Here is a 13,713-nt window from a genome sequence, read left to right on the forward strand (position 1 = left end):
ACTACTTTTCCAGGTAGTTTATCCTCATTCATAACAAAATAGTAAGGAAAGAGCAACACTGCAGAATTTAAGGTTTGAAATACAAAAAAGCAAACATTTTATTTTCATTCTTTACATATAAAAATGAAAAGGTTGGTGCTGGAAAAGGTTTGGGATTTCAGTTTTTACTGACAAGGCTTAAATTCCATCAGAAAGTAGGAGCTGTTGCTTGCACCACCACGAACTTACAATGATACTCTGCTTCCCCTCTGTGGCAGAGTTTGACAGCTCACCAGTCACGCAGCAATATAGCAAGGAACGGAGGAGGTTTGTGCTTCCACTTATTAAAGAATGATAATGAGGAAAAGAAATTAGGAATGGTTATCAAGAACAGTTTCAATGGCATTCATCATTTCACTAGTCATTCATTTTTATTCCCACCTTCCACCCGTTTCAAAACTATTTCTGTCACCATACATTGCACTTCAAGGCAGGCTTTTAAAATCTTCCTATTACTGTACTACCAGACTTCAGGCTTGCAGCAATGTGAAAGAGGAAAAATGGTGGAGAGGAGAGTTTGCACTGCACTTAAAGGTCTTCAGCACCCACTGGGTTGCACTCAGGCACATGTGGACTTGAAAGCGGCATCACTGTCATTGTGGGGCTTGTTGAATTGAGCAATGCCATACGTGTGTGCCACTGCTGCAGAGCGCAATCAAGTACATCCCTATGACATTCTGCTTTAAGTTGAAAACAAAGGGAGGCTGTCCCACAGAGCCTCTTCTAGGATCTGCACTTAAGTGTTTAATAGGATGTCCATCCAGGTGAGCTGTTTCTTCTCATAAAAGGAAACCAGATGCCAAGATTCCAAGTCAATGTATTCCAGGGTTAAATCATTCATTCAAACAACTAACTTCTGTACAGGAAGAACCCCAACAACCCACATAGAGAAGGCAAAATAAAGCACAACTCCAAACATATACACTGGAAATCACTGTCTGCTTATTTTCTGTTGTTGTTAGAAGACAGTGCTAAATTTAGGCAATTCAATGATGCATTTGTATAACCTCTATTTAAATTTTATATATATAAAATGGTATTTTAATCTCATTGCTTTCTTTCTGATTCTGACTGCAATTCTTTTGGGGGGACAGATTCTCTATAATTTCTTAAATTAAATTTCCCTTATTAATCTGAAAGTATTTTAAGTCTCCAGACAATGCATATGACCATACTCTAAACATTAACTATTCCTGTATTTCTGGAAACATAATATATTGGTATTTTAAATCACTGAAGTCAATTAAAAATGGAGCTGTATCAGTTTAAAAGCTATTGACTTGTGAATCTCTGAAATTTTATTGCCTTTATTACAGTGATTTAGAGTGATTTTATATTGATAGTGGGTTTATCTCTCAATAGACTATTTCTTAAGGTCTTACTCTTGTACATCTTCCATTTTCACTTTTCTTTTTTGTCTTAGACACAGTATTTACAATATAAGATGTGCTGTTTCAGCTGTCATTGCTCACAATTTTCCTTTCTTGCTTAAGTCCCAGTTTGGGCACGGATCTGAGGTGGATGGGGAAGAATGTGAATCCTGAACAGGTGGAACAATTTCTTGATAACCCAGAAGGGGCCAGTCAGAGGTTTGCATTACTGCTGCAACAGGTGAGGTGTCCTTTCTAACAAAATGTGGGCACCCTGACTGTGGCAGAGTTGGGAGAGATGAATGGGAAACTACTACTTATACTAGGTAGCAAACTTGCTCAAAGTCACAAAGTAGAGCAGGAATTTGAATCCCTAGGATTGCAACCCATTGCATCCATGTTTTGGTTTCCCTATGAAAGTCAGAATGCAACGTTTCAGCAGTACCCAGGTTCATACCAATGTTACAGCTGAAGCTGAGAGACAGGCAGTCAAAGCTTCTTTCTCTGATCCTTTTGACACTGATGCTGCCAGATCAACATCCAAAACTGGAAACAACAGAACAACATCTTCAAGGGACATATAGCCAGCCTGGGATTTTTCAAGAGCAGCACTGTGTGAGGCTTGCAAAAGCCTCCTCACACAAGCATCTTCCATGAATCTTTTTATGAGTCTAGTTATGAAGCTATAAAGATGATCTATAGTTGTTTCCTAATTGCTAGTATATTGAACTCTTCTGTCTAGCAATATGAAGGTGAAACAATTTCTAAGACTGACATAACATAGGTGCCAGAAGAGCTATAGATTTCTTCTTCACTCTGCTAGAAATAGAAAGAGGATATGATGGTCCAATTGCATTTCAGGAGCCATGGGCACAAAGCAACAGCAGGTCACAGTCACACAGGCAATTCTGTGGCAAGCAAGAGCAATTCAGCAGCTGCCTCCTGCATCCTCTTTCCAAGTGGCTGCCCAGCCCTGACCTGAAACATTTCCCTATTCTTTGTCAAGTGAGTTGTTGTGTTGCCTTAGAGAGCTTAAACAGCTCTGCACAGGGTCAGGTGAGTGCTCAAGGCAGCAAGAAGAGCGGAGCAGCAGCAGCAGATTGGTTTGGTCTGCTGCAGCAGAGCAGCGCCTAATGCCAAGGCTAGGCTAAGGGATAGAGGGAAGGAGATGTAGCAAGTGAAAGCAAAAGGAGAGGTCTGAAGCCATCCTTTCTTCTAAGAATAGGTAGGAGTCGACCTGAAGCCTTTAGGGCTTTTTTGAGTATTTCTGAAGGCATTTTCCTGAAGGTTTTCTCTGTTACACCTGCCTTATAGAAACAGAGAAAGAATAAACAAAGCAAATACTTCAATGAAAATTAGCCTTTTAACTGCAGGGATAAACCACATTTTCCTTCATAAGCCTGTGCCTGAACTAGAGCTATTCTGCAGGGGACATATGTTCTGCATAACACAAAAAAAGGAACTTTTAAAGCTTAATCTCACATGTTTATGTAATTTTGGGAGGAAGGGATTGCTAAAGCTCACTAATCCAACATCCTAGGAGGTTGCTCAGTCACAACTGCCACCAGCTCTAGTTATTGCTCATGGCCTTGTCTAGACAGATCTTGAAACCCTTCAAGTCTAGAGACTCCACAACCTCTCCCAATACATACTAACCTCATAGTGAAGGAGTTTTTGCGAATGCCCTTTGTTGCACCATCTGCCATTGCCAAGAGTGTAACCCTGATATCTTTGTAGCTATGCCTCAAGCTGCTGTTAAACTGCCTCTCAGCCTTCCCTTCTCCATGCTAAATGAGCCCACCCTGCTCCTCAAAATTCCCTGGTACATTTTTTATTCAGGACCCTGACCTTCTTAGCAGTCTCCTGCTGGAGACTGTCCAGTGTCTCCACAGCTCTCTTGCAGGAATGAGGGGGGCTATCCTGGGCAAAGTGTTTGGGTATGGCCTCACTATCACCAGGGACAGTAATGATTTCCCTTGATCTACTGGCTGTGATACACTGGGCACGTGCTTTACGTTTTTTTTTGCAATGAGACACTGCTACTTTCTCTTATGGTGTCCACTACTAGCTTAAAAGGGTCATTCCTTCACCTCACAAGAGAAAAAGGGACTGGAACATCATTTTTGTGGCACTTCTCTTTAGCACTTAACTGAAACAGTGTGATGCCTTAGCACTCGCAAAAAGAGTAAACTGCAACAGTAAAAATGTAGGTAAAACTTAACCTCATTGCCAGGACACAGCAATGAGCTTAGCAAGATCGACATAGGTATAAATTCATGCTCATTTTTAAAGTTGCCATTACACTGTGCTCTAAAAGGAATTTCTAAATTTAATTCAAAGTTTTCTACATCAAAATGCAGGCAGGCGAGAAAGGATTTCTCTCTGAGCACACAAACCATGCCAGTCTCAGACTCCAAGCATATGCCCGCAAAGAGGAAGAGCTGCTAATTCCCTGCGATTTAGACCTTTCAGTACAAAGTGGAGGACATGCTGTACTTCTAGATGAATGCATTCCTGCCTCTGCTTCTACTCTATAGCACAGGAGTAAGGAGCTGAGACTGTTCAAGTTCATCTACTATCAGTGCTTTCCCAGTTAATCCTCTCCCATCAAAACTTTCTGCTTGCTTGGATGCAGGCACGGATCATGAACTTAAAAGAGAGGAAGTGGCAATTTGGAAAAGTTTTGATTTTTACCTCAGGTATGAATCATTTAATACCTTGCAACAAGATGGAAATTGAAAACAGATTTTGTCTTCAAATTTACTTTCACCATCATAGAAATTATTCCATGGACTTGTTCTCTTTTTATGTGCAAAGTATTTGCAATCCCCAAGGACTGTAAGAGAAAATAGAAAAGCAGCATAGTCTCTGACAGCTTTGTTGACAAAAATGCTCAGAAATATACCCACTCTACTATCCACACAAGGAAGAGAAACTCAAAATTCGCTCTTCCCAAAACCACAGTCATACCTCTCAGACAAAATCTGGAACTTTATGATTTAGTATTCCTTTAAATTCCCATCCTGAATTGTCTTTTGAGAGACTCCTGTGAGCGTTCACCCTGGCAGGGTTTTCAAAGGGCTCAAGTATTCTGCAGTTCTCAATAAAGACTCACAAAGCCTTCCACTATAGCAATCAGCTGAATGTCGCAGTCTAGATTTATATCAGACCCCATCATAAAATACTCTGGGGAGTCTCCAAGACATGAAAAAATCCTGAGACGAAACTACACAAACAGCAGGTCTTTCCACTTAAGGGAACAAGGGGGAAATAGGGTCTGAGCTCAAGTTATGTCCTTACATGGAGTATGACCTAAATTTCTACCTAATCCAATGCAGTTATGGTCATTGGCTAGTGCTTAAGTTTTGGGGTTTTTTTTAGGGAAAATAGTTGTACTGAGGTAGTAGGAAATGGATATAATCCACCATCTCAAGTGCCTCAGATGTTCCATCCATTCCTGAACTAAGTGCACCATAACGGTGACATAGAAGCTCAAGCCTCTCTGTCCTTGCTGTCTGGGCAGAAGATCACCCAACACCAAGATGCTGATTCTCTAGATTTTTAATTATTTATTGGCAAGGCAGCCATTTAAAGGATTACTGCCATTTAAACCAAGAAGCAGACAATCGCATTGACCTCAGGTAGTCCTTTGCCATTTTTATTCCACAAGTCTTGAAGGCAGAGACGTTAAGAAAAGACACAGAGTATGATATTTGTAATATCCTTCAGATCTTTGCCTTTGAAACAGTAAAGAAAACCCCCAGCCCCTTGGCGACTGAAAAAGGGAAGACATGGAAATAGTCTGCTATTGTCAAGAATTTTAATATTTAATACAGTGAAATATGTTTTCCATTAAGAGAAAAACATTTCTGGAGTTGCTGCAAAGACCGCACTGCTGATCCTGGAAATCTTTATTTTATATTGTTTGTCCCATTTTTCTTATAGGGTCAATCACAAACTACGGCAGGGCTTACAGATATGCCCTCCAACACTGAAAACACCTTTGAAACATTAATTGTTCATTATTATTTCAAACAAACTCCCTTTGCTTTGTCTATTATATATTTACAACATGATGCTGAAATATTGAAGCATATAAGAATGAACTTTGTGTTTTAAATGTTTGCGTTAATGGATTTCAGCTCAAGTTAAAAATTCCCAGACTGAACCAAAACCTAAGTAGCTTGGCAATGCAATTTTTCCGCTTTAGCTTAAAAGTCAGTTTTATGAAATACTGCTGATAGACATTGCCTTCTTCGCTGTCAATGTGTCATCATCATGATACGAGATTTGCAGTCTAAATATTTGAGTCATCTATGACAAAGTGACTACATCAGTGGACAAAAAAAAGGGCTATGGATGTTATCTACCTGGACTTAATGTAATGCATTTGATATGGTCGCCAACAACATCCTGGAAATGGATTGATTTCATGGATGGACTGTTTGGCAAATGAGGAATTGATTGGATGGTTACATCCAGAGGGTAGTCATCAACGGCGCAATGGGAGGGAGGTCAGTGATGAGCGGTGTCCCTCAGGGGGTCCATTCAGGGACCAGTACAGTTTAATATCTTCATCAATGACATAGTGGGATTGAGTGCACCCTCCGCAAGTTTGCAGATGACACCAAGATGAGCAGTGTGGTTGACACACCTGAGGGATGGGATGCCATCCAAAGGGATCTGAAGAAGGTTGAGTAGGTCCATGTGAACCTCATGAGGTTCAACAAGGCCAAGGGCAGAGTCCTGCACCTGGGTCTGGGCAACCACCCCTACATTGATACAGGCTAGGGCTAAAGGAATTGAAAGCAGCTGTGCAGAGAAGGGCTTGGGGTAGTAGCAGATTGAAAACCGTACTTTTTCCCCCTCAACTGCAATTTTAATAAGAAGGCTGAGTCTCAGCTGTGGAGTTTCAAGAATGGGTAGAAATGGTTCTTATTTTCCTTTTCAAGTGACTCAGCAGATGAGGACTGAGGAAAATTGCTCCTTTCTTTCCAACAGAAATGGTGCCAAATGGGAAGCAGCAACAGGCATCATCTCAGCAGGCTTCTCACTGGGCAGAAAATTTCTGTAGACCTTTATTTGCCCTAATGCAGTTTCTGCAGGTAAAAGTGTCAGACATGGAAACAGAAATCCAGAGAGTGCTACTCTCAGTACGGATTTTTCTCTGCTGACTCCAATTAGCCCACAGAATGATGAACCTTCACACCCAACGCACCCCTGCAGCTAGAAGACAGACACACAGAAAAGCTCAGATTAGTCCTGTTTCAGTCAGCACTGCAGAAAATGCCTGTGATGAACATGGATCAAGAACGATGCAGTGATTCAAAGGCTTCCAACCAAAAAGAAAATGCTTTCTTTTCTTTTTATTATTTTAATATTAGCTTTCTTTTTTTTAATTCCCTTTAATCTCCCAAGGTAGCTAAAGAATTTAGTTTTCATATTATTTTTAAGTATTGTACTTATATATGCAGCTATACATAATCAACAGGAGTTGCACACACAACTGACAACTCCGAAATTAGCATCGTATTAGGAGACAGATGTAAACCCAGGAAAGACCCAATCTGTTTTCTTCACTGTCAGCTCTCTCTTTAAAATTAGGATGCCTATTTTCTTTCAGCTGTTTTATCTGGTGGTTGTTGTCAGACTTTCTGGTATCTGTACCATACCTCTGGCAGGCAAGGACCCATTTATATTAGCTTCCACCACGGGAGTGCAATCTCTGCAGTTGGAGAGTGAAGTCTGGGTTGTAGCAAATGGATGTTCTTCAAAACTCCCCTCTTTCATCTTGCCTCAGTGAGAGTCTTGACTAAGTGAGAGTCTGTAGAGGCAGAGAGCAGCACACATTGCTTTGTTTGTGCAGCTGAATCATGGGGGACATGGACCTTTTCCACAGGCAGGAAGGTGACAGTCCTAGAAGTCTATACGGTGTGAATAAAAGGCAATGCAAAGAAAGCAGTAATATTACATTTTTATGTTGTTAATTCCTTACCAGAAGACAATTGTGGAGAAAAGCACCACAAGCTTTCTGGAAAAGGCTGAAAGAGAAAATTACCTTTTTTCTTCTCCTCCATGTGAGAAATGAACACAAAGCACAAAATGCCAGTGACAGACGTACCCAAAAACCTTCAAACAGCTTTTTCATTTGTTAAACTGATAAAAATTGTCTGTTGGGGAACACCCAGATTTTAAGAAAAAAGGGGAGGGGCCTTTATAAAGGGTTATCAAGTCATGCTTGTGGTAGGTGAGAATAAAGATATTATTTCCATGACACTGAAATGTAGTTGTTTTTGAGCTGAGGGAAGTGAAGGAGTCACTCTTCTAACAGTATCAGACACGAGCAATTGAAGAGGCAGGTGGAGAGGTTATGTACTCAAAAGCACACAAAACTTAATGTACAGTTGTCATAACTGACCTTGTTCTCACGACTTACAGAAGCAAAACTTCCAGGAAATGAGCATGAACATTAGACATCTTCAGGGGAAGTTCACACTGTGACTTTCAAGCTCTAGTTACAGATGTCTGTGAATGCATGGGATAAGTTTTAAGGAGCCTGAAAAGAGCTGCTTAACAGAAAGTATATTACCAGTAGCTTAAAAGCACTGTACAAAGTATGCATTCTTACTGCGATATTAAATCAAATTAAAAATACAAGAGAAAATGTGCATTAGAAATAGCAAGTAGCTGTCAAATTGTACCACAGCAATGCAGTACAGTCCTCTGGATCTGACTCTAGAATGCTGTGGGTGCCCCCCTGAGTAAAAACATGTGACACAACTGAGAAAGGTCAAAAGGATTAAATGGGCATGCAAATTCAAAATCTTTCTGGCTCTGCAGGGCATCCATGGGAGACAGAGCCCTCTATTGGCCTCTGTTGTGGTTTCCACCCCCCTTCCAAGTCTTTCAGTATTAAAGATCCAAGTGTCAGTGCTGAAAGTTATTTTAGCAAACGCATTTTCTTAGTCTAAATGTATTAGGATGGAGAGCAGTTTAGATTCCAAAAGCCAGCGGCACACCTGCACAAAACTATTTTGTAAAGATCAGGATCTTACCAGAATAGCAAGCAGAACTGTGCCAGTTCAGTCCTATAGTCCTGCAAATACAAAGACACCAGACCCACACAGCCTGGGTGGAGCTCAAATGACAGGAGTGCAAAGTTGATGCATTCTGAACTGTACAGTAAATATACCCCTTCAGAAGAAAAATGGTTGGTTTTAAAATATAAAAGCCAAATCCATGTAGTTTCATGTCAGTCAATTGCCCTAACAGAATTACTCTAGATTAGCACAACGTTTACTGTGCTTTTCCTTTCAATCATACCACTTAATTTGGCAGATGTCCTGCAATTTGGAGTAATTTTACTAAAGATGTGTGACAAGTAAAGGGTCACCAAGTCTAGGCCCACAGCAGAGCTGATGGGCATTCACTCTAGTTCATCTGGCCCAATTGCAAATCATTGTCACAGCCCCCCTCCCAGGTGCCTGACAGCGGTTTCACCACTTCTGTACCCACTAGTGGTGTCAGGTTAAACTTTCATCCTCTGCAGTAGGAGTACACAGTTTGGGGATGAGAAATTGTCCTCTTCTGGCAGAAGCTCCTAGAATGCTTTTAAGCAACAGAGTTAAAAAAACCAAGTTAAAAACAGGGCTGTGCAGTTACCCCAGAAAGACACAGTTTAATTATTGTAGCACTACAAGTGAACAGACATTTGGAGTCGAGAATCATGAGGCGGGATGCCTGTGTGCCAACAGACGAGAAGTCTACTCAGGACAGTCTTACTACTGTACAAAGAAACATGCAAATGGTTCTTCGACATACGTGATTTGAACTGAACTGACAGAGGTTTTAATGATTTTAGCTTGCATTTATGAACAGCATATGGACAACATGACCACCTGAAAGATGAAAAAGAAAACAAGAATGTGTCAAACGGTGTATGTGAGGAAGTGATTCAACAAACAAAAGGCAGACACAAATTTGGTTTATGTTGAGGGAACAACAACTAGACACATGCTATGCTTTCCTCAGACAAGCCTGCCACTTGGGCTGTGCAGGTTGCCACACACAGTCTTACTAAAGGCAGTTGGGGAAACGTCAATGTCACCGATAAACTCAAACGTCCATTTTCACGAACACACACTTTGCAAAATAGGAAGAATCCCTGCTCCTCTGGGTTGTTCCTACCCCAGAATGCTCTTCAGAGCATTGTAACAGACACTTCTTGCACCCAGTTACTGCCAAATTCTCTACATTGATTATCTGGTTAGATCACATACAGTCAACAAGGGTTTTTTAAATCATCCATGTATGGCTCCTGTGGCATATATTGCCTATGTCAATATAAGCCAGATATACTGTCCAGGATGATCCTGGATCCACAGCTCAACAGTCTGTACTATAGCATAATCACCAGCATGTTTCTGGCCTAAGCAAACCATTTCCATCTGAAACAATTTCCCAGGCACAGTTCAGTATACTGTCTGCACAACCCCAGGTCACGTAATGAGCAGTTTACATGCAGCCCTTCTGTCCTGGAGTCTGAAGGTACTTAATAGTATGTTCAATTGGTATTAGTGCCAAAGCACAACTTTAGGCATGCTGAAGCATAGGTTTTGTGAATAGTGACTGCATTGTGCTGGCAGAGAGGCTGCCTGAGAATTCTGGTTCATAGCTGGGGAAAGATGGGAATCAGCAAAGCATATGAAGGCCAGCATTGCCAGGATGACACACAATTCTGTTGCATATCCAGTCTTGCTTATGCCGATAGAGGTGGCAACAACCATATTTGAAGCTGCACCCAAAACAAGCCCAAAATGTCATATTGATGTGGGATATTAAAGCATTTGTCAACTTATTCCAAGGTTTCACTTAAGAAGAGTGGCACACTATTAGGAAAAGAGCTAGTAATGGTGGAGTTATTATTTTAGCACTACCATTCTCATGGAAGCAAGCCCCTCTTGCAGAATGAAGTAACATAATTAAGGAAGAGTCCTGGAGATGGTATTAGAAGGAAAACTTCTTCAGATCCAAGGAACAGTACTATATAGTGGATTTCTAAGCACACATTTTCCATCACACAAGTCCACCAACTTTCACAATAGAACACATGTATGAAAACAAAACCAGTGAAGATCTTCACTTTTATCATGAACTTGGCTGGACCTGTCAATAACAATATACCCTCAGACAGAAAGTCATGCATGCACAATGGATTAGCAAAGCTGCTGAGATGCGTTATAGGAAAGAGTAAAAGAAGAAAGTCTTTGGTGCACAAAGAAACACTAAATACCCATCAGATAGACAAGACATAGGAAAATATCCTCACAGACCAGTATTTTCAGAGAGTTTATTTATAGAATTGTTATTTCAATTTGGCACACAATTGGAAAATGCTAATACAATTTGGTGGGACAAGAAGAAAAAAAGCCAGTGTTGCTGGTCCTTTGGGGAGAAAAAAGAACTGTGAATTACAAGTAAGGAACAACTGGGCTTGAAAACAGTGTTATCTGAAAGTGGGTTCTCTCAGCTGTAAACCATAAGAAAGCCTGGAAGTCTTCAAACTTTGAGACACTGGTATGATGTTTCCAAGCTCTCCAATAACATAGACCGAAGCCACCAGAGGCAAGTTCAACACAACCCACGTTGTTTGCTCTATTGGCATGAAGCAGAGCTCTTCAGAGCTTAACTTAATTTACTGTTTGTGTTTTATCTGGCTTGCAGTGGGAATGCTACTACTGACTCCAACAAAATCAGGCCTTTCAAAGAGGACCAATGGAGCTTCATTCATAAGCAACAAAGCTCTGCACCCAGAGGAACAGAAATATTGAATGCTTATAAGATTACACTGAGCAGCTGTTTTCTTCTCTTAGTTTTTCAGACAGTTTAAGTTCTCTTTAGCCCATTTTCAGCTTTTCTACATGTTCAGTATGACCAATCATATGAACCTCTTTTCAAGTTGCCTTTATTTTGTTGGCATCTATCGCACTTCTGGTAGGATCAGCACCTTAGGCCTTGGTCTCAAACCAAGCTTCAGGATAAACAAAGCAAGCTTCAGGATAAAGTGGGTAGCTTACTGCTGTGGTCCTTTCACTCTAGGACAGCCTCTACCTCCAATCTCGCATTTTTCTTATCCACATGGACTAACAAGGAAGCAAAGATCATGAAACAACAGAGATGAGGAACACCAAAGAAGGGAAAATGGTTAATTACTGGCTCCAGAGAAAATATTATGAGCGCTTCTGAACCTCTCTCAGAAGAGCTGAAAGAGCTGGTACGGCATCTGAAAAACCATGAAGTATAAGGCTTCAAAAGCTTCTCAATACAACCTGAGAGGCATGACCTGCATCTGGGGTGAGAAGACACTGGTAGTGGGCTACCACTTCATACTAGCTACCATACAGAGGGTGTGGTTCAAAAGTCAAGCAACCTTTTCAGCTCAGAGTTGGTTACCACACTCTTGTCTCAGCAAGTTACATTACAGTGAAGTGGATATCATGTCGTTTTTTATCGAGGACAGCAGGTCAGAAGGCAGACTATGAACATTATTTTGGCAAAGCCTAATCTGTAATGGTTTGTGGGGAAGGGCCTAAATCTCTACAACAAAACATTGAAAAAAGGCTCAATGTGAGTGTCCTGACATGAAACCATCCATTCAGGCACTCCTTGATTAGAGGCAGCGTCCCCTGCCCTCATCCTGTTTGGGCTTAAAATCCCACAAGACTTTATCTCTGTGGTCCATTAAATCTTACCTGTGTGGTTGTCTAACCCCTGAAGGACAAAAGAAGTGAAATTATCAATGTAATTTAAAAATCAAGAAACAGAAATAATGTTCTCTGTTACAATTTTTCCAGCACAGCCATCTGCTTCTTTCCTCTCCACTTCTCTAGTTTACTTTAGAAAACAGATCCACAAAGTGGTTGGGCACAACTGGGGAGACTATAGCTTAGAAAAGCAGTTTTGCCATCAGAGAAACTGCAATTGGAATGACATCCACAATACAATGAAACAGGAAGCCTCTACTGGCATAACACAGAAGAGGCCCCACACAACACTCAGTCACTTCTCATTGCACTGTTCTTGAGGGATGCAGACTCCCTGCCTTACGCTGTTAAGCCAGCAGCATACAGCATTGAGCAGCAGTTGTACAACTCCAACAGATAACAGGATGCTACAAAGATTTTGGGATACATTTGCTTATAAACAAAAAGATATGAACTACAGTGCTGACTCCCTTCCATGCCCTTGATCTTCAACCATTGGTCATTAAAAAAAAAAAAAACAAACTCTTCTCACATCTGAAATCTGTCCACTCTAATGACCATGATGTAAAAGCAAATATATGAAACATCTCTAGATGACTTTGCAGCTTCACCTATATGGTTAATTCACCATCTGATTAAGCCATCTCTGCTAAATATTTTCATAATATTAAGTGCTCTGCAGATCAGAATAAACAGCTCTTATATAAGTCCACCTGTAAAAGTCTGGCAAAAAGGCTAATCTTGAAACCAGGTAAGTATAATATTCAACCCTTTTACTGCTGCATCCATTTATTTAGAAAATATTCATTCAAGTTAGGACTCTTAGTACAGTACAAGGTATGATCTATCCTACCACCTGCTCTTTTTAAGCAGAATTGAAAAGAGAAAATACATACGGCTTTAGAATAATTTCACCTGCAACTACCTTAACCATAATAGCCACTCAAAAAAATCCACCATTGGAAAAACAATGCTAAAACAATACATTCTCTTACTTCCCTTGTTTGGATCTACTATGATACCATGAAATCTTTTAACTGAAATTTGTAGAAAAGACATACTTCTGTAGGACCCACCTACTCCATGCAACTGTTTCAAGTAGCATCCCTAAAAGTGGTATTACAGTTTTATGTGGAAAATGCTAAAACGTAAAGTACAGTGTTCTATCCCAGCAGTGAGACATGGGTATGGTATGATTTCCTAGCACTCTGGGCATAGGCTAAGTCACATCCACGCAGCTAGGACCAAACAAATACTTAAGCCAGAGTAACAAAATGTTTTAGAATGGAGTGTGAAACATAGTCAAAGAAATAAGATATAGTGAGTGTTAACACTACACAAAGAAGTACCGAAGTGCACTGGCACGTGTGCACTAAGTACTTTTGAACAACTGCTGGTCTGCATAAGAGTTGCATTTATTGTAAAATGACATCAGAAACCGATATTCACCAGGTTCTTACCTATTCTCACACCAAGCAGCTCCTCTTTGAAATAGACTGGGAAACCCCAAGCACCACCTTACGCCTCAGCTGTGGGAAAGC

The sequence above is a fragment of the Psittacula echo genome (genome assembly GCF_963264785.1).
Source record: "Psittacula echo genome assembly, chromosome: 2".
In the NCBI taxonomy this organism is placed as follows: domain Eukaryota; kingdom Metazoa; phylum Chordata; class Aves; order Psittaciformes; family Psittacidae; genus Psittacula; species Psittacula echo.